General features: G+C 33.1%; 1 long non-coding RNA gene across 1 annotated transcript; it reads left to right on the top strand.

The window, feature by feature from the left end:
- The first annotated feature begins 4364 nt into the window (after nt 1-4364).
- LOC120352995 lies at nt 4365-20783 on the top strand. The gene is made up of 3 exons (XR_005572135.1): nt 4365-4537; nt 16963-17093; nt 18703-20783. It is a non-coding gene; the product is annotated as an uncharacterized LOC120352995 (long non-coding RNA).
- Nucleotides 20784-23439: the final 2656 nt, after the last annotated feature.

The raw sequence follows: 23439 nt of genomic DNA on the forward strand, positions 1-23439 counted from the left end.
TTCTCGTTTAAGAACTTATAGTTCAATGAGCAAGGAAAGTTGTGTGAGTGTACCACACCAGATTTTTATTATATTTCGATTAGTAAATCTATAATATCCATAGTTGAACTGGTTACGGTTCTGTTACTAGTTAAATACAGTTTTAGGTTAAACTTGGGGTGACTTTGTCCCAGTATAAAAATTGTTATATTACGCAGGATATGATGCAAATACAATTCAAAATATGATGTATTCTACCAAATAAAAAAATAACCACCTTGCTTGAGATTAATACGATCGCAATATTCATTTTTAGCTGATTCTGCAGCTGGAGCCAACATGCTAAAAAATATCTTCAAGCAGCAGAAACTGAAATATTTTTCAAAAAATAATTTGTGATTTTTTGAAGTGGATTTCATATGTTTTCAATGTCATTATTAAATTTAAAGGTTAACAGTTGGTTTCACTTTGTCTAACTCTTGAAAATTAACTTTTTTCCATATATTTCTCAAAGTTAGACAAAGTCGCCCCAACCCCTAGTTGCCCCATCTCTTAATTTCAAAAAATATATATCTTTGCTAAGGTGAAGATAAATATTAAATTCTTATAATAAAAAATACTCTTCAAACATTGCAGAATACAATAAAAAATATTGCAAGATCAAATATTGATTGCAAGCTGTTTAAAATCTCATCCAAATAAGGAAAAAATTATACATCAAATCAGTAAAATAAGGCTCAACTCACACTTACGCGACTCAGGTAGAGAAGAGACTCGACTCTAGTCAAGACCATGTGTTTTCTTTCAAATGGTGACAGTCGCGGAGACTAGAGTCGACTGGTCTGAGTGTCACAATTTGGAAACACATGCTCTCGACTAGAGTCGAGTCTCTTCTCGACCTGAGTCGCGTCTCTTCTCAACCTGAGTCGCGTAAGTGTGAGTTGAGTCTTACGCGACTCAAGTCGAGAAGAGACTGCGACTCTAGTCTCTTCTCGACGCAGCTTGTGTTTTCGAATGGTGACACTCAAAGGGCAGTTGATTCTAGTCTCCGCGACTGTGAGACTGAGTCGAGCGTCGGTCGACTCGACATGTTGGCGAGCCTCGACTTGAGTTGCGTAGTACCGTGCATTTTTAATGAATGTGATGTTATGTTTCACGAAAGTGATGCTTCATCATTTTAGATATGACAATACAGTAATACAAATTAGATAAGACAATATATTTATAATAATTATTATAAAATCTGTTACATGCAGATTAGTGACGAATTAGATCTTATAATTTAAATAAAGTATGGTTAGAAAATAGAGTAGCAGTGGAACTGAATTAGTGACAATGAGCGTGGAAGTCGTAAGGTCGAGAGACTGGTGTATCCTCGACTGGAGTCGTACGATTTGAGTCGAGGTAGTGTGAGTTGAGCCTAAGAAACTAGTAATTCTTGCCAATGTCAAAGTTCCTTCTCTCTGATTTTGAAAAGGCTAATGGAGGTTGTGACTCGGTTCTGTCTTTATGACTTTACTTCAGAAACCTATTCGAGTTGTCCAGTACTACAGAATCATTGCTCGATAATTCAATTGGTTTCGGATCTCCGAAACAGGAATTGAACCTGTTGACATACTTGTATTATACTTATATACCATTATTACTATGTATACTAATAATATTATACTATAGTGAGGTCTACGTTATAATGCCAGTGGAGAAAGATAGGAGAACAACGTTGCCAATCCTCTTTCTTGTAAATGCCTTCTATGGAGGGTAACTGATACCGGTTTATTGATGTAATATTAACTGTTCATCCGTGTTTAAAATAATCAGTTCTATTTTATCAAACAAGAAATTATATTTTCCTACAGTTACCTTGAAAAGTGGCCATTCCTGCACTGATTACAGAACGCAAAGAATCACTTTTCCGCTCTAGTGCGGGAAAATTTTTTCTGCACTCCAGATTTGCAACATAGCAACACAAAATAGTTGGTGGGTTATATGGAGGATTAGTGCACGAAAACAAAAATTAAGTTGGTAACAATGACTGTGGTTAGATTTAGATAAGAATCATTTCAATGGCTACCCTACATTTATGATAAAATCCCAATCAAGAAATCCAAAACAAGAATAATGTTTATCTAAATCATAATTAAATAATAACTTCTCATCATTTAATAATGAATAATGTTTATTTTCTATTGACAGTAATAATTATTTCAACTCCAAGCAATGAGAAATGTAGCAAACACACATTATGAAATTAGAATTTTCAGGTTAAATAATTACCGTTCGAAATCCATGTCAATGAAATTAATAAAATAACATTAGAATATACTACAATACAATATTTTCTGTTGTCTATGTTATTTTATAAATATTTTTTAGTTTACTTATAGTATTTTTCGGTAATTTTAGTTGATCATAAGTCTAAATATCTGAATACTGTTTTAGCTGGATGAAACGAAGTTAGGTACGATTCTTCCCACTAGATCGCGCGCTTGTCGGTTCAGCCATCTTGCAGCCATCCCAACCAGCTCTTGGCGTGTATTTTGAATGCGTTTTTTTTTTGTTTTATCTGTATTTTTTCTGATTCTTGAATGAATAAAAATGAGAACTTTGGCTGAGAATTTTCAACTTCAATTGGATTATTAATTTTTAAATGAATTAAGGTTGTTACTAATAACAGCATCACACACACAAACATTTGATTGATTTCAGCCATCATTTTATCCATAATTACCCACTTTTCATATTCAATGGTAACTGTAAGAAAAAAATGTGAAATACGTGCGCAAAGTTCCTCTGCTGCACTCAAGAAGCCATTTCGCCCGAGCCGTAGGCGACGTTCTCTTTCGGTGCAGCAAACTGTCACTTTGCGCACTAGTTGCACAAATAACTATTTTCAATGATTTTATAATGAATTTTTATAATCAAGATTGAATATTTTGTTAATCATATTTCTACATAGTTAAAAGTTAAATCTGGCAACAGAGCAAAGCGAGAAAGAGATAGCACTATCCGCTTTGTTGAATGATAGACAAGGATAGCAATACAATTGCTAATCAAACACTGTCATTAGTGATAGGAAAATTATGTTCGACGCATCATCACGTCTAAACTGCTGGACTGAAATTTACTTGTAATTTTGCATATAAATTCTTAATTAACCGAGGATGGTTCTAGGCCCACTTCAAACTCTCCAAGATTCCACTCGGTCATGTTTTCAGTTTGTCAAGTTTTAAAATATACCCTTGCAGAGCACGGGTTACCTCTATAGTGAGGTCCACGTTATAATGGCAGTGTTTGATTAGCAATTGTATTGCTATCCTTGTCTATCATTCAACAAAGCGGTTAGCGCTATCTCTTTCTCGCTCTGCTCTGTTGCCAGATCGTCTTTTAGCAATGTGGAATTAATAATTAATTAACAAATTATTTCATCTTAATTATATACATTCATTATGAAATTATAGAAAAAATAATTTATTGATTAATTAAATTTTTATTGATTAATATGATTGATTATTTTAAACGAGAATGAACAGTTAATATTACATCAACAAACCTGTATCAGCTACCGTTTATAAAAGGCATTGACAAGACAGAGGTTCGGCAACGTTGTTCTCCTATCTTTCATCACTGTCATTATAACGTGGACCTCACTCTACAACCTAATATTCTTAAATTGTTAGTATTCATTGTAGTGTTCATTGTTAGTACAGTAGCCTACCTCATATTCTAATAACGTTGAATTGTGATTTTGACATTATACAGATTGAGTCATATGTAAGGGAACACCTCAATAAGTTGGAGACTGTTGTAGATATAATACTGTAACTTTCAGGATAAGTATTTGGTCGAATACTCCACCTTTTGACGTACAACTGAATTTCAACCCCTCATAAGGGGGTGACTTAGGGGTTGTAACTCGAATATTTTAAATGTAAACACCCATTGTGTGATATATAATTTTAAAGGCCTTTTGAAAACAAGATAGGTGACATCAATAAAAATGTTCTATGATACTTGTATCCAAAATAGCGTCTGATTGAAGTTTCAAGTAAAAACTAAAACTTCAATCAGCCGGCATTTTGGATACTAGCATCATAGAACTATTTTATTGCTCCCATCTTTCTTGTTATAAAAAGTTCTTTAATATTATTTACCGCACAATGGGTGTTTACATCTAAAATATTCGAGTTACAACCCCTAAGTCACCCCCTTATGAGGGGTTGAAATTCAGTTGTACGTCAAAAGGTGGAGTATTCGACCAAATACTTATCCTGAAAGTTGCAGTATTATATCTACAACAGTCTCCAACTTATTGAAGGATTCCCATACTTATGACTCACTCTGTATGTAATGAATCTTCTGTTTATGATTTTGTGTAAATAGTAAAACGAATGATTATCATTGTTATATTTTCAGTTCATTGGTGATCGGCGTAAGTGAATTGACTGACGATTCAGAAGATGACGAGGAATTCAGTTCGAAGCACAGAAAACGGAAAAGACAACTGGCTCTGTCAGATCCTGTCTACACATGCAACCTCATGTCCTACGTCTCAGAACAGGTAAATCTACAAATCGTCATTTATTTTCTCCAACAGAATACTAAAGCACAAGGGCCATTTACTCAAAATCCGGTTAAATTTTAATCGTGATTATTTCCACGATAACTAATCAGAGTAGCCGTCTTTTCAAAAAAGCCTTCTCTGATTGGTTCTCTTGAAATTAATCACGGTTAAAATCCAACCGGGCCTAAGTGATTTCCCTACTACTCTAAAGAGCTTGAAAAAAGTATCAGCAGCTGAAAAATTTAGGATAAAGCTCTTGAGTAGTGAGACTTTTAATATTAATGTAGTTGACTCAGAAACATACCGTAACATCACAAAAGAACTGATCAATGAAGTCTATAACTGTCATTCATATGAAAATGAGCAGTTAAGACAAATAAGAGTGATAATAAAAAGTACATTACTCTTGTAGCACACTCAATGATGGATGATTTGAAGGCAAGAGGATTCCAAGTTCTATAGTGAGGTCCACGTTATAATGGCAGTGGAGAAAGATAGATCAATGTTGCCGATCCTCTGTCTTGTCAATTCCTCCTTTAGACATTTAGCTGATACAGGTTTATTTATGCAATATTAACTGTTCATTCTCATTTAAACTAATCAATTATATTTTATCAAGCAAGAAATTATATTTTTCAATAATTTCATAACCAAGATAAAATATTTCGTTAATTAATTATTAATTCTACATTGTTGAAAGACGATCTGGCAACAGAGCAAAGCGAGAAAGAGGTAGCGCTATCCGCTTTGTTGAATGTTAGGCAAGGATAGCAATACCATTGCCAAACACTACCATTATAACGTGGACCTCACTATAGAGGTAGTGAATAAGTTGAAGTGGAAAACCAAAGAGCCATTAGACATGTTCATTATTTAATTTAGTTCAGAGGAGAATATCAAGAAAGTATTTGAACTTGATAGTATCCTGGGTTCAAAGTACAAGTCCAAGCATTGAAAAAACTAATTTTATACCACAATACAAGCGTTGCCAGTCCTACAATCACACGCAATCCTACTGCAATTAGAAAGCCAGATTTGTGAAGTATGCGGGCAAACATGAAACGAAAGATTGCCCAAAGCCCAGGGAAGCTCTGCCAAAGTGCATTTATTGTGGAGAAGGACACCCAGTGAGCTAACGTGGATGTAATGTGACAATTTGTGCCGTGCTTTGAATTTAGAAAGTTAATTTTGAATTTAGAATTTAGAAGCACACACAATATAACTTAATAAAAGGGATGCTTGATAAACATACCTAGTGCTAGAGAACGGGGAACCAGAAATGACAAGAGAGACAACGAAATAGAGAGAAGGTATCAACTATATTGTCACCTCTTACAGTTAAATTCAACAATTAATAAAACAAAGAAGTTAATAAAACAAAGAAATCAATAAACAACAAATAAAACAAGAAGAAGAATCATGAAAACCGAAAATAAAATTACTAAATTTAGAAAGTTATCTCTGATATACTTAATTCGGTAATAACCTACTCTGTATGCTCTACATTTTAAAACGTTTTAGATTGAATCATAAAAGCTTAAAGGACTCTAATTTCAAAAGAGCAATTATTGAAAATTATCATCGATATGTCTCAGAAGTTAATCATAAATAAGAATAAATATTTTAAGAAAAGATCCACATAAAATTCATAAAATTCTTAGAACATTAAATTTTGAACACACTTGGAAACTTTAAAACACTATCAAAACATTATCAAATATTAATGATCCCCCCCAATAATAACTATTTAGTATCTTTATATCATGAACGCTGCAAGGACAAACATTCCTCAAGTATCACATCATGGTATACTACCTTAAAAAAAAACTATTCGAAAAATATATGTCATCAAAACAAATTTAGGAAAGGTCAGGGTCCTTGAAACTTCATTTGATCCTTTACAACTTTAAGATGAGAATTATTTTAAAACATTAAATTTAATCAATAAGGGACATTTAAAAATTCATGTACTCATTCAACTTTTAGTAGTTTAGAAGATTATAATTATTTATAAATTTAAAGAAAACTGAAATTCCCAGCTGGATCCTTACAGAGAAAATATGGCCTCACTTTTCAATGTAAAGATACAACCGAAAATCTATTACTCAAACCAAATTAATAAAATTAATAATCTATCTATCCCCAATAATATCTCAAAATTATGATTTAACAAAAGCCTAATTCCGCACGTTTTACTTGATTGAAAGTCTGTCGTCACTAAAACCCATTTTGTCACATCCGGAGTTCCTGGGACGTTCGTTTAATTTGGAAAAAAGTTGTTACCTCATAGCTGTTTCTTCAACTTGAATCTAGGCTCGGTGATCGAGCTCTACACGTCCAGATGGACAGGAGACAGCATACCCCAAGCTTCTAGGACGGCCATCGATTCAGAGGCGTCTCAGCGGCTTAAAGACGCACGTTCATGAACCCATGAAATGATAGATTCGTACGTTGATCCCATACTTGATGTTCCCTTACTTACACCGCTGTTAGAATAAAAAAATAAACTAGGATAATACAAATTAACTTAACTACAGTTATATAATAAAATCAAGGCATTACCTACTTCAATCTCTTGATTTAAAAGAATAGAATTTATTTGTAATAAGGGTTACGCCCTATACACAAAGCGATGAGTACATAGTATTCCATAATAGGCCTACATAGTACATAATTCACAAGTTGATTGAACAACTTTCCATATCAACTTTCGAGTATAGTTGTTTAATATCAAAAAGATTCTCTTGAAAAATTATATGATATTTAGGTGATTTCTCCTTAATCAAAATCATTGAAATGATTTCAAATATGACAAATAAAGATGATAAAATTACTAATAGAATTAATCATAAAATACAGTCTCTGAAAATCTCACAAATTAACAGATCTATTTTTATAAATAATAATAGCTTTCTCTTCAGAAATAATACAAGCCAAAAATATCTTAATTCCTTCTAATAGGCACTCTATATTTCTACAAAACATATACCGTTCATTTTCTTACAACATTTTTCAGTTTGAATTACCATTTCCATCTTCCATTCAAATCAAAAGGACTATTCTCAATTTTTACACTTTAATTACGGTACATTACAATAAATACTTTGATGGAAGCTTTCATTGAAGATAATTTCCTTAATTATATTATAAATTTATGACGTACCTTTAGTAGCGGTTATAGGAGAAAAATCTCCATGGTGAGGTGACAATTTGATACTCTCTCTCTCTCTTAATTAAAGCGACTACAGAGGCAAAAGACTAAAAATGCTGCTGGAACAAAAGGTTCCAGAGCCAAATACTAAAAAAAAGCCTAAAGCTGGCATGGCAGCCATGATTAATACAAAGTTCTGAACAGACTACATTTAGTACTGCTAATGACAGTCGACAGACGCTGAGTGAGTCCACTACGCTTTTCTCGTCTTGAGGTGGACAGCTGTGAGATCGGCCATACTAAATAGACCTAACCAACACCAACTGTGATTGGCAGTTACTATTCTCTAGAAAAATTTCCACCAATAGAAAGGGACGTTACAACTACAATTTAAGATACATTCTCCCACCAAGTGACAGCTATTTTTCCTAGGCAGCTATAAATTCCTTACCTTATAAGGTTGTGAACCAGACTTATATTCTAGGAAAATCGTTGATCTTCCCACAACTTCTACACACACACCTATAGAGTCGACACTACACAACGCAAAAAGCAAGGTTCATGAACTAGACTGTTGCTCCAGGAAAATTGATGTTATTCTTAGGATCTACGCACACACTTACAGAGTCAACACAACACAACACAGAAAAGCAGAACAGCAAAATCCATTTTTATAACAGGCCAACTTCTCAGGCTAATTCGCATAATTCTCATCGCTCACTATTGTAACAATATTTATTGTTACATACTCCCCCTTCTTGAGTGTGGAACACCGGGTTAAGTCGTAAAAAAAATTTGGCAGAAAACAACATGACAGTACTCTCAGTAACACCCTGTATAAGACCAATAACGACAAAAAGAAATTATCGACCTCAAAATTTCAAATAAAATACTAATAATGAATCTCAAACTAATCAAACTCGAACTACAAACATATGAAAGCAACAAAATTTTTAATGAATTTCAAAGAACTAGCCATAACCATCAAGAGGAACAAGCAAAATAACCAAGTTCAAAATTTTTAAATAACCAAGTGGACTAGCAACAAATTTCGATCTCACAAAAGTTAAGACAAATCGCCATGAAGGTAATCAACTAATTTGGAATAATCAAGATATCTAAGAAAACCTTGTGGAAAACTCGTAAAATTTTGCAACATAAGACACCAAAAAATTTTGTAAAGTCAACTAGAAATTGCGCAAAACCGGCTGCCAAACTCCACATCTAGACGGGCCCTGTCTCATATGAAGCTAAACAACCAGTAATAGACATCAATCAACAGTGACAAAATAAAATCAAAATTAATAAAACGACCAAAATATTTAAAGAGACTCTCCAATCAATCCTCTGCTGTTAAGTTCATAATCAGATTATCCCATAGCTAACCTCAACAAAAAAAATTTTAAATAGAAACAACCAATCAAAAAAAATCATCAAATTATCACAATCATATGACCAGACCCTCATAACTCGACAAGTTGTTAAAATCGAGCAACTGACATTTGACGCATCTCACCACTGAAACAGCTGACGGCCGCCTCATGTCAAAGCAACCCTGACCTACGTATGCAACCGCTTTTCAATGTCATGAAGCCAATAACTACACAGAGTTAACTCACATGCAACGATGTTAGCAGCTTACGTATCATGATACACGTTGACCTTGATACACGTATCAACTTAGCAACAAAACTCATATCACCCATTTATACTCTCTATCTCGTTCCTTGCAATTTCGTGCAACAAAATAACGTCGATTTGAGCTGAAGATAAAGGACATCGCGAATTGTCCCACAATTACCCAGCAACACCTACGCTACAATTCTGAATTTTCCCTTTTGGAAAAGACTAAGATCTTCACTGTTTCACCAACAGAGATACAATTATTCAGTACATCACTACCACTTAATTTCCGTTACTCATTACTCACTGGGGACAGCAACATTTGAGGACAATATACATACACCAGTATACCTACTATTTGTGCTTCCTATCACCTTGGTACAACCACAGTATCACAACTAATGGACCTTGGCAACTCAAAAAAATACGACTACAATTTTCTCTCAACACATCAAATTACTACTTACTATCTTCTCCTTGTATACTCAATTAAACTCATTTCTCCAGCACATGAAGAAATATGACAGTACAAACGCCTAGGCCAATGATCATGATAACAGACACTGAATCATATTATAAAGAAAATTTTCCACTATCGACTAGTATATAACTGAACTAAGCTCCACCAAAAATATTTGAACAAAATTTTATACTGCCTACCACACTCAAAGAAGAACCTTCAGAAACTCAAACCTTTATTTTAAGAATTCCATTGACAAAACAAGCTAAGCAAACAAGATAAGCATTTTCTCAAGATTAATAAAAAAAATAGTTCCATATTCTATAGTACTGAAACCTGTTCCATTTCCCGTTACATATTCCCTTTTTTTTTTATCATCAAAAAGTTGTGAAAAATTGAGTTACCTACATTTTCTTCCCGTTTCCTATTTTCTATTTTTTTTGTTTTATTCAATCATTTTTCCACGTTTATGTTACATTAAAGAACTACTTTTCCTAATATTCTACCTTTTCCCGTTTCTTCCCCTCGTAATATTAATCAACCTTTGCTGCAATTAATATAGGACATGATTCTATATCCTGTCTATCTTATTCAATTATTCTTCACTTTATTATTACCCATCATAAAAGATTCCTAGAAATTCAAGGTCACAAGATACTAAACCAACACTATAATTTATTGAATCTCCCTAATTTATCCTCACAATACTGCAACAAAAAAAAATAATCAATTATCCTATCACCAAGTAAAATTAATTCTCATAATTAATTATCACCATACAATTCAAATATTATTTATTTATTTTTAATTTCCCCAATTTCTCTGTATTGAAATAAATTACTTTCCACTGTCTGTATCACCAAATTAACTATAGCAGTATAATATTTATTATTATAAAATCCAAATTCGAACTCTATAAACTTTCTAAATTTTCTCTCATTCATTATACTTAATTTTGATTCAAATTGACTTATTTATTAACAATTTAACTTTCCCTATTAAATTAAATTTTTGATTTTCACTACCCACATTATTTAGAAAAAAAATTATCCCCAGAAATTAGATAATAAATTTTGACAGTGTATTGTGGCCATTACCAGCTATCAATTTAACGAACCTTTCAACTGAGGCTTACCCTAAAATTTCAAAAAAAAATCCTGATCTTGGTTAGCATTCCATCTATTTTCTTCAGACCCCCATAAATCTTCAGAAAGGAACCACACCAGTCACCAGAATAACCTAATTTTAGCTCATACTACTCTGAGTACCTGTTGCTAAAATTCTATCTTCCATTCCACAAATACAACAAGGATAGTCCCAGCTATGAACCTTGATTTGTCATATGGACCTCATCTGAGTAGTGCCCCTTACAACTGGCGACACTCACTCCAGATACTTAATTCATCAAACAAAACTACAACTTCAACAGATAAGATTTCTCACATCTACCTATCTTAGCTCAAAAAAAAAAAAAATTACCACAGCCTAAAGGAAACGTTAACAAACCCTATCACGTCTGACAACTCTCTTCACAATGCCAGACCACAAAATACACCCTATATTTTTATACCACATTACTGACCCCACCAATGAAATATTATCAAACAACTGAAATTCCAGTACTAATCAGATAACTAAATTTTGATAGACGAACATCTCAAACAATATAATAAAGGATAGACAATGTTTGTCTCGGCACCAACCTTACAGTATGTTGGCTCACCAGACCCGCTATTGAAGATCAGCATCACGGACAACATCAAGACTCAACACTGCAGCCATCGTCTATCAGCTCAATCAAACGCAAAATCGCCATTCACAAGACTTGATGGTCTTTGATGCAACACTGAAATTAGGTTTTCATTAGAAGATGCAAGGACTAATTTAAACACAAAATCAAAACTCAACCAAACAAAATAAATTCAACTAAATCAATCAATTATTATTTTTCTGCTATACTCCTCAAATCTAACCTTCCTTCAACTTTTATTGTCAATTATCCAGGCTACAATCTGCAGTGCTACCGTCACTACAGTCTTCTGACATATCATAACTTCCACTAAATTTCTGACTGTCCCTAACATGTAATTTTCTATAAGAATCTCGAAAAATAAAATTGTCCCTACACCAGTATAATGCCTTGAGCTAGGGCATCACAGCAAAATGGAAACACAGACAGGGAAAATATTAATATTGATAACATTAATAAAATAATATAAAATTCAACTTCAATTAGTTTATCTTCAGCATTTGTATGCTGCTCCAAACTTCAATACTCATTTCTGGAATCAAGCATTCATTAGCGATAAGAATGTTTATCAATTTTATGAATAAACTGATTTGAAATTAACATAATAAGTCAATAAAAAGAGCAAAAGTAGCAGAGTGGCGCAGCGAATTGTGCCGTGCTTTGAATTTAGAAAGTTAATTTTGAATTTAGAATTTAGAAGCACACACAATATAACTTAATAAAAGGGATGCTTGATAAACATACCTAGTGCTAGAGAACGGGGAACCAGAAATGACAAGAGAGACAACGAAATAGAGAGAAGGTATCAACTATATTGTCACCTCTTACAGTTAAATTCAACAATTAATAAAACAAAGAAGTTAATAAAACAAAGAAATCAATAAACAACAAAAAACAAGAAGAAGAATCATGAAAACCGAAAATAAAATTACTAAATTTAGAAAGTTATCTCTGATATACTTAATTCGGTAATAACCTACTCTGTATGCTCTACATTTTAAAACGTTTTAGATTGAATCATAAAAGCTTAAAGGACTCTAATTTCAAAAGAGCAATTATTGAAAATTATCATCGATATGTCTCAGAAGTTAATCATAAATAAGAATAAATATTTTAAGAAAAGATCCACATAAAATTCATAAAATTCTTAGAACATTAAATTTTGAACACACTTGGAAACTTTAAAACACTATCAAAACATTATCAAATATTAATGATCCCCCCCAATAATAACTATTTAGTATCTTTATATCATGAACGCTGCAAGGACAAACATTCCTCAAGTATCACATCATGGTATACTACCTTAAAAAAAACTATTCGAAAAATATATGTCATCAAAACAAATTTAGGAAAGGTCAGGGTCCTTGAAACTTCATTGATCCTTTACAACTTTAAGATGAGAATTATTTTAAAACATTAAATTAATCAATAAGGGACATTTAAAAATTCATGTACTCATTCAACTTTTAGTAGTTTAGAAGATTATAATTATTTATAAATTTAAAGAAAACTGAAATTCCCAGCTGGATCCTTACAGAGAAAATATGGCCTCACTTTTCAATGTAAAGATACAACCGAAAATCTATTACTCAAACCAAATTAATAAAATTAATAATCTATCTATCCCCAATAATATCTCAAAATTATGATTTAACAAAAGCCTAATTCCGCACGTTTTACTTGATTGAAAGTCTGTCGTCACTAAAACCCATTTTGTCACATCCGGAGTTCCTGGGACGTTCGTTTAATTTGGAAAAAAGTTGTTACCTCATAGCTGTTTCTTCAACTTGAATCTAGGCTCGGTGATCGAGCTCTACACGTCCAGATGGACAGGAGACAGCATACCCCAAGCTTCTAGGACGGCCATCGATTCAGAGGCGTCTCAGCGGCTTAAAGACGCACGTTCATGAACCCATGAAATGATAGATTCGTACGTTGATCCCATACTTGATGTTCCCGTACTTACACCGCTGTTAGAATAAAAAAATAAACTAGGATAATACAAATTAACTTAACTACAGTTATATAATAAAATCAAGGCATTACCTACTACAATCTCTTGATTTAAAAGAATAGAATTTATTTGTAATAAGGGTTACGCCCTATACACAAAGCGATGAGTACATAGTATTCCATAATAGGCCTACATAGTACATAATTCACAAGTTGATTGAACAACTTTCCATATCAACTTTCGAGTATAGTTGTTTAATATCAAAAAGATTCTCTTGAAAAATTATATGATATTTAGGTGATTTCTCCCTAATCAAAATCATTGAAATGATTTCAAATATGACAAATAAAGATGATAAAATTACTAATAGAATTAATCATAAAATACAGTCTCTGAAAATCTCACAAATTAACAGATCTATTTTTATAAATAATAATAGCTTTCTCTTCAGAAATAATACAAGCCAAAAATATCTTAATTCCTTCTAATAGGCACTCTATATTTCTACAAAACATATACCGTTCATTTTCTTACAACATTTTTCAGTTTGAATTACCATTTCCATCTTCCATTCAAATCAAAAGGACTATTCTCAATTTTTACACTTTAATTACGGTACATTACAATAAATACTTTGATGGAAGCTTTCATTGAAGATAATTTCCTTAATTATATTATAAATTTATGACGTACCTTTAGTAGCGGTTATAGGAGAAAAATCTCCATGGTGAGGTGACAATTTGATACTCTCTCTCTCTCTTCTTAATTAAAGCGACTACAGAGGCAAAAGACTAAAAATGCTGCTGGAACAAAAGGTTCCAGAGCCAAATACTAAAAAAAAAGCCTAAAGCTGGCATGGCAGCCATGATTAATACAAAGTTCTGAACAGACTACATTTAGTACTGCTAATGACAGTCGACAGACGCTGAGTGAGTCCACTACGCTTTTCTCGTCTTGAGGTGGACAGCTGTGAGATCGGCCATACTAAATAGACCTAACCAACACCAACTGTGATTGGCAGTTACTATTCTCTAGAAAAATTTCCACCAATAGAAAGGGACGTTACAACTACAATTTAAGATACATTCTCCCACCAAGTGACAGCTATTTTTCCTAGGCAGCTATAAATTCCTTACCTTATAAGGTTGTGAACCAGACTTATATTCTAGGAAAATCGTTGATCTTCCCACAACTTCTACACACACACCTATAGAGTCGACACTACACAACGCAAAAAGCAAGGTTCATGAACTAGACTGTTGCTCCAGGAAAATTGATGTTATTCTTAGGATCTACGCACACACTTACAGAGTCAACACAACACAACACAGAAAAGCAGAACAGCAAAATCCATTTTTATAACAGGCCAACTTCTCAGGCTAATTCGCATAATTCTCATCGCTCACTATTGTAACAATATTTATTGTTACAAATTGAGTTACAGAAGATCAGAAACTCGATTATGATAACCACTAAGAATTTACTGAGAAATAATGTAAAAAATTCTCAAGCTCAAAATTCGATTAACTCTCAAACTCAAAAACCAAGTAAGAAGAGAGCGACCTTCGCCGAGATCGTCTCTAAGAAAATAGACAACAGATAAAGAAAGATGAAGGAGTGGAAGGCACCCAACAAATCCTACAGCTCATCTTAAGTAAACTTGATAACAAACAGGAATTAATTTCATCCCTTCAATCTCGCTTCGAGAAATTAGAGAATACAACAAAATTACAAAAAATCATCAAAATTGATTTTTTTATTAAAATGTTACTCATTTTTTTATCAATTTAACTCAGTACCCATAGAAGATAGAAAGTTCCAAATGATCTTATTCATCCAGAATCTCATTATCTAAAAAAAGGCGAGATCAAATTCTTTTGTCCTATTACTGGATTTGGCGGAAATAGCTAAAGGCTGGAAAATGAACCAAAAATACGAGGTTTTTGGGCCACTATGTGTCTAGCATAAGGACATTTCGCATTCAAAAATAGGTTCTGGACTTCTCTTATGCATCCTATAAATATTTAAAAAAATTATAATCACAATATAAATTGCATTCACCCCTCCTCTATCATGCCTATAACCTATATTGACTGGACTATAAATGAAGAGCAATGTAATTCTCCCATTAATCCCACTCGACCCCATGGTAGATTCTAGAACTTTGGTTCAATACCCTAATCCTTCAAATTTCTTTTAAGAATTTTCAACTTCAAGAACTAGCGATGTGATCTTGAAAAATAATGTAGAATAATAATACTAGTAGTTCTGTGAACAGTAGACATCACGTAGTTTTCTCATCCACAAGAAGTATCTGGTATCACTTGTTCACCTGCTTCTCCAGACAATGCATGCAATGAATAATTCACTTGTCAGCTGATTGACTATGAATAATTCATTAGTCTGATTAATCCTATCTTCAGAGTATGTGATATAATATCGGAGTATAGAGGAAATTCCTTTTCCTTTCATATTATTCTTAAAATGCAACATTTCAAAAAACCTTGTTTATACATCGACACGCAGTTAAAAAGGAATATTCTTGCTAAATCTTATAGGAATCTATCAACGCGTTTGTCCGTAAATGAGTTACATACACATACAGACAAAAAAAAATCCGAGTTAAAACATAGACCTCACTTCGTCCGGTCAATTATTAGCTTCTTGATCATTTCTGGCCTACGAATCTTGAGGTGCGTACAGATATACGCGCTACGAACATGAACTTTACGCGAGATGTTATGCAAGGGTTGGTTTGAGGTTCGCAAGATGATCGCGTGCTTGTCGTATTGTTGACTTCGCTACAGCCTAACCTCACAAATGTGAAACGTTCAATCCAGCTGATCGGGTGACAAAACTAAATGAAATAATTCTGACCAGGAGATTACTGGGTAGCCTAATAATACATTATGTTTATTAATTATGTGTATAATAATAAATTGACGATAATTATTATGTTTATTGCATTTATGTTGATGTTTTATATAAAAAAAGGTTATGTCTGTCAATGTTCTGAAAGGATAAAGGCTGGGTTGGGTGTTCGGATTCTTTCTTCTAAATTCTAATACTCTGGTACCTATTATTAAAAATGGTTTTATAATTTTATATTATTAATTTTTTATGATTCAATAATTAATTATTAATTTTGATAATTTCATATGCTAACAGAGATCGTAATTGATCCAACAAAAAATTTAACCTCGCATGCGCAACTATTGGTTAGTTCGCCCTACGAACTTGTCAAGCTCGTGCTGTGTTCGCGTTCTGCTCTTGCTCGACCTGCGTTCATCTTGCGATCTGCTCGTGTAACGTTCGTTTGCGGAGCAGAACGTAAGTCTGTACACACTTTTAGATAGTAACTTGAAAACACCTATTTGTGTTTTTCACAGACCAGAGTGAAGCACGGGTTGAACCTTTTTGCTGCCAATTAATGAATCAATGTTTTTGTTGAATTGAATCTAATTTATTTTGACTGTTGAAGGTGAATAATCTGCGAATGCGATTGAATGCAGAGCAATTCATTGATGCCCTGCAGACTGTTGATGACGAAACTCTGCAAAATATACGACAATTTGTGCCACTATGACTGCCTTACGCCACCTCTAATACATCGTAAGTTCCACAACAAATGCTATCTGTTATTTCTTATATCGATTATCACAATTTCATTTTCAGTTCATTTATCACTTTAAATCTTATCCTATACTATTAAACGAGCAATTTCTGTTTAGGTTATATGTTTGTATGTCACCGAATCTCGAAAACGTCTCTAACGATTCTCACGAAATTTGGAACATAGTAGGTTCATAATAATATAAAAATCCGATTGCATTAGGTCTCATCCCTGGGAAAACTCGTTGAAGGACATTAAAAGGATAATAATTATTCATCCTTGGAAAAACAGCTGATAATTTCTTCGTTTGTTGATAATGGAATTGAGTGAGCGAGTGCATGTGTGTGGCAAAGTTAGTAGACAGAGTTATGTGTGGCAAAGTAATGTCTACTAACGTTGTGTGTGTGGGGGATTAAAACAAAATTATGACTCAGCTGTTGAAATGTTGCAATCATTCAATCAGGTACTTGATGTCGATTGCACAAAAGCCGGTTAAATTTTAATCCTGATTAATTCCAGGAGAACCAATCAGAGAAGACTCTGATAACTCTTTTTAAAATGGTCTTCTCTGATTTGGTTCACGTGAAATTAATCAGGATTAAAATTTAACTTGCTTTTGTCCAACCGGGCAGAGAGATCCAACCGAGAGATTTTCGCTTTCCACTGGGAATTAATCTCAATGCACTGTGATTAGATAAAACCTTTCTGTATAAACTATAAATATATTATAATCTCCTCTTTCGTAATAATTTTCTGTGCTTTTGTACTCCAGAGCGAAGCTCGGTCCCCCGATATTAGCTTATTATTCATTAATAACAATATACTTATATTTGTGTTATGATTATTCAATATCGGGGCACCGAGCTTCGCTCGTCATTCATTTATTCATAAACAGAACTCAATTCTTCAAAATGATTGGGGAAGGACAAACAGGCACAGCCCAAAACTGTTTCTTCCCCGAATTTTGATATATACACTATAAATATTCCAAAAATTTGGTTATGTTATGTTGGTATACACTTGAATTCAGGTCAAATTTTCAGTCCAAATATTTGAAAACATAAAATTTCTAATTTAGATTGTTTACAAACCAAATTGAATAACAAAATAACACTCACTAATCACTTACAACTGTAAAATAAAATGAATATTTGAATATTATGATATACCATATCATGTCAATAAATCAAATTATTTTGATCGAGTCAATTAAAATTTCTAGATTTCTCGCGAGATACGGTAAGCTGATTACATAGATGATTTCCCACACAGGCACACGCATCTTCTGTTATCGACAGACGACGAAATTATCATCTGTTTTTCCAAGGATGAATTATCCTTTTCATGTCCTTCAGCGAGTTTTCCCAGGGATGAGACTCAGTGCAATCGAATTTTCATATCATAAACGTACTATGTTCCAAATTTTGTGAAAAACGTTAAAGCCGTTTTCGAGATTGAACATAAATAATCAGATATAAAAATACAAACAGATATACAGAAATTGCTCGCTTAATATAATACGATTGATATTATTGATTCTCTTATCATTGCAAGCCTTTGTAGTTAATAAATGAGTTGATTAATTTGCTGATTTTTCTTTTTTTGCAGTTCCATTGATTACTCTACATACCACCACCAATAATTTATTATAATCAAGAGAGTCATCATTAACGACATCACAATTATCTATTATTGTTACGTAAACATGCTTGCGAGGCCAGATTCGAAGGTTAGGCTAGCTAGAGGCTAATTCGAAGTTAGCAGTTACCATTAAAAAAAGAAAAATTAATCGATTTATAATAGTTGTGTAAAGTTTTTATTAAGGAATCATTGTTATGTGTGAAAGACAACAGTGTAAAGATTAACAGATTTCACCGACTTGTGGAGCTAAATTCAACACTGTTTTCAAATAATATGTAGAAATACTTAATTAATACTTTGTACTTTGTCTGTACATAGATAGCATATGCGTTGTTTTGTCCTATATGTATGGATTTATTGATACAAAACTTGGTTGTCAATGCTCAATGCAGCCTAGAGGTCCCACGTTTGATTCCAACTATGACCAAACGTTTTTAGTGAGGAGACATTCCCGTGTGTTTTCGAATGAACACAATATAGGCGGTCGCGGTAGTGAGGCCTATCCACGATCAAAGTGTTACCAACATATTGACTGAACCAGTTTTTCGAATTCAACGAAACATTGGCAATCATAAGAGTTGATGGAGAATCGCATTTTAATGTCAAAAATCAAATCTGAACAACTATCTCTTGTAAAAGTGAGACATAACCCTAATTTATTTATTTAATCAAATAACTACACATCTGAACAACTATCTCTTGTGAAAGTGAGACATAACCCTAATTTATTCATTTATTCGAACATTTACAAATCATAATATACTTACTTAAGATGGGGAGAGAACAACAGGCCACCCCAAAACTATTCTTTCAAATGGTAATATGTAGTAATGAATAATATTTAATTATGGAACAATACTTATGTGACCTATGACCTATGTGAAAACAGTGTAGAATGCTGTAGTCTGCACTCTTAAGGTTGTGCAAAGGCTAAAAAATACTTTCTACTGGTGAAATTTTTTCGATTTGTTTACAATCAAGCTATCAAAATGAATTTTTTTTTCTCTGATCATTACTTTTTGAGATATGAGCGCAGATTAAATTTTTGGGACAGGTCATTACAAATTCGGTAAGAGGTAAAATCCATGAAATTTTTAGGATAAATTCTTCATGTTATTGTTGATTGAATAAAATGAAAATTTTCTGAAAATATTAATTTTTGTGAAAGTTATTCTATTTACCAAAAATAACTTTTAGTTGAGTTATTGAACTGTATAACTTTCTCAAAAATTGATATTTTCAGAAAATGTTTGTTTTGTTGTATCACCAATAAAGATGCCAATAAAGATATTGTATCACCAATGGAGAACGTATCCTAAAAATTTCATGCCTCTTACCGAATTTGTAAAGACCTGTCCCAAAAATTTAAACTTTATGCACTCATATCTCAAAAAGTAATGATCGGAGAAAAATATTTTCCTGCGAAAACTTTCTCATTTTGATAGCTTGATTGTATACAAATCGAAAACCTGTAAAAAATGTCACCAGTAGAAAGTTTTTTTAGCCTTTGCACAGCTTTAAGAGGAGCCTCTCTTCCTCGTAATCACATTCTTTGTTTTATTAACTTAGTTCACCTTGATAGATCATCGTAATTCATTATTCTTTCATTCTCTTTGTAAATAAGTTGAGGAATAATATTGATGTGTTGGGACAAGAAGAAGTGTTTGTCGTTGTTGTTAGTGTTGGTGTGTGTATAAACGAAAGACTGATTTATCTTGATGCTGAAATGTTAAGCTTTTGTATATTCTCCTCTCCTATTACTTAATTTAAATACTGTATTTTTAATCAATTAATATTTGAAAAATATTATCAACTATTTCGTGAAAATGTAATTTTTAAAATGTTCTGAGTATCCGGTACTATTCAAATAAACTGGCAGTATTCTTGTCATGATGATGCACGATCGTCCATTTGCTACACACTGCCAAGTTATATGAATTGTATTGGAAAATTTTGAGTTTGCTCAAAGTGCAGTTGGTTATAAATTTGTGTCTCTGTTATTTTTTCTGGGTTTGTTTAAACTAGTTTTATTAAACATTTTTAAGAATTTCGTGTGATTTTATTTTCCTTGTTGCATTATTGTAAGCAGATGAAGTCAGTATTCTACTAAAAAATGGCAGTCAATCTAATATGGATCTACAATGCCAAGAAGCACTTCAGAAATTGGATAACTGGTTAGCTGCAAATATGTTAAGCTTAAATTATTGCAAGACTAAAGAAATCCCATTCAGAACGTCAAGAGAGGTCAAGTTAAGAATTGGAAACAGCAGCATTGAATCTGTCAAAGACATTAAATTACTGGGTATAGTCATCGATTCAGAGATTTCATTAAAGCCACATTTGTCATATTTGAGAGGAAGACTTAGTTCTGCGACTTTTGCTATTAGACATTTGAAATTACTGCTAAAGAAAGAAACGCTCTGCCATGTATATTTTTCAATATTTCATTCCCTCTTGATATCTGGTATTTTTTCTGTGGGAATTCGAGTTTTTTAGACTGCGGAAATGGGCATTGAGAGTAATGATAGGAGAAACAAGAAGAACCAGTTGTCGGCCGATTTTTGAAGAATTAAAAATCCTTCCGTTGCCTATTCTTTACATTTTCGAGACACTTTGTTTTATAAAGAAACACAAACATGAGTTCAATACAGGAGAGGTATTTCACAATTACGATCTCGGTACAGGCAAAATTTGAGAGACGAGGTTCATCGAACAACTCTTTATCAGCGGGGAGTGAAAAGCGCTGGTATAAGATTGTTCAATGCTCTACCTGCGCGTCTCAAGGAAATAAAAGGCAAGGATTTTAAAACAAGAATAAAAAATGAGTTGTTGAATGTCTCCGCATATTCAACTGCGGAATTTACGGCTCATTGCGAGAATCTAAGACTTATTAGATAAATTAAGACTGAAGCGTTAAGACTGATTGACGAATCTACATACCTCTTTTATATGTGGTCAACAGATGATTTGATAATAATATTATTAACTAGCTTACCCGGCGAACTTCGTACCGACAAAAAGTCAATGTATCTCATGTCACACTTGACTTTATTGGGTGAATCATGAAATTTATCTGACAATATCTGAAATTTATCTCAATACGGACTTCCTATGTGCTTAGTCATGCAGCATTTATTATTCCGAAAACATATTCTTCTCAATCAATTGGTAGTAATGTAGTAATTTTGTATTTCTTCTAAGCAGACAATCAAACTACATCATTGCAAATTGGATACTAGACCTATGAATTGTAATTGTCCTCCAATAGAGCGCACAAACAATTTAAAATATTTAGGAGTCATAATATATGAATTACTTCGCTGGGATAAACACATTTTACATCAAATGGCTAAAATCAGAAAATTAATTTACAAATTCATCCAACTCAGGCAGCTACTATCAATAGACATGATGAAATAGTATATTACGCTACAAGCACAGAAAGTTAGTGTTTACGGTATGAGGATAGTTTCCCGGGCTCGGCAAGCCTCGCCCGGGAATATGTTATCTGAATACCGTAAACACCTTTCTGAGAGAGTCGCGTACGATATTTTTCGACACACTACAGGTATAGCTGACGCCAAAAAGTTAGGCGGTTTCGTGGGTCCATGTTAGCGGCCGGAAAGAAACCGGCCTTAGCCGGAAAGAAACCTGTTTCTTACGTCAGACGAGAGTCGTCTGCAAACAATGTCTTTCAGATCTATGTAGGGACTGGAAAACAGCTGCTTTCTGTGCAGTGTGGCGAAAAATGTTTATTATGCAATAGTCGAGTCCATAGCAAGATATGGCATTTTGGCCTGGGGAGCTACAAATTTCTGCCACATCGATCCTATCTTCAAGGTTCAGAAGCCAATTTTGAAGATAATAGGACGCAAACATCCACTCATCCATTCAGTACTACTATACTCGGAGCTCAGCATCAGACAGATTTACATTCACAGACTTCTAACATTCACCAGAAAGAACCCACAACTCTTCATGAATTTGAATCACCCGCAAGGAACACGCAGAAGGAACCTGGACTTGGCAATTCCCAGGATGATAACATCAGCATCTACATCTTAGGTTATCAATTTTCTTTTTTAAATTTGTGTATATAAATGTGGTTTTCATGAACTTCTAATGACTCACTATCTTTATTAGAATTTTTAACTTTTGGCATAAAATCTTAAACAATAGCAAAATTAGTGGCATCCCGACACATATTCATATATAGTGGGGCCACATTTTCTTAGATCAGCAAGTAATCAACCAATTGTATTAATACTTCGTATAATTGTAGCTTATATGCTTTTTGTAATCATGTTTATAATTTGAAGACATTATTAATTTTATAGACATGTCTATAATTTGAGACATTATTAATATTAAGGTAGTTGTGACGTATCGGTGTTGATTTGTGTTGATTTGAAAAAATAGGTTAAATTCAGTGTTTCAAAGATGAATTTAATGCGTTCATAGTAGTTGATTGTCAATTGATGGTCCAAGAAATATGCGATATACAATAGAATCACATAGAATTCCATATTTTTTCCATCTTCCATTCTAGGATGAATATAAGCTAAGCTAAATTAAAAAAAATTAATTAGTCTGTCATTCTTCAGTAATTAATGAATGCAATATGAACAATTCTCTTTCATGAGGTGAATAATTTTCTTCCCAACATTTTCCAGTTTCTCAATGATAGGGGAGTGATAATTATTT

Source organism: Nilaparvata lugens, chromosome 9 (assembly GCF_014356525.2).
Source record: "Nilaparvata lugens isolate BPH chromosome 9, ASM1435652v1, whole genome shotgun sequence".
In the NCBI taxonomy this organism is placed as follows: Eukaryota; Metazoa; Arthropoda; class Insecta; order Hemiptera; family Delphacidae; genus Nilaparvata; species Nilaparvata lugens.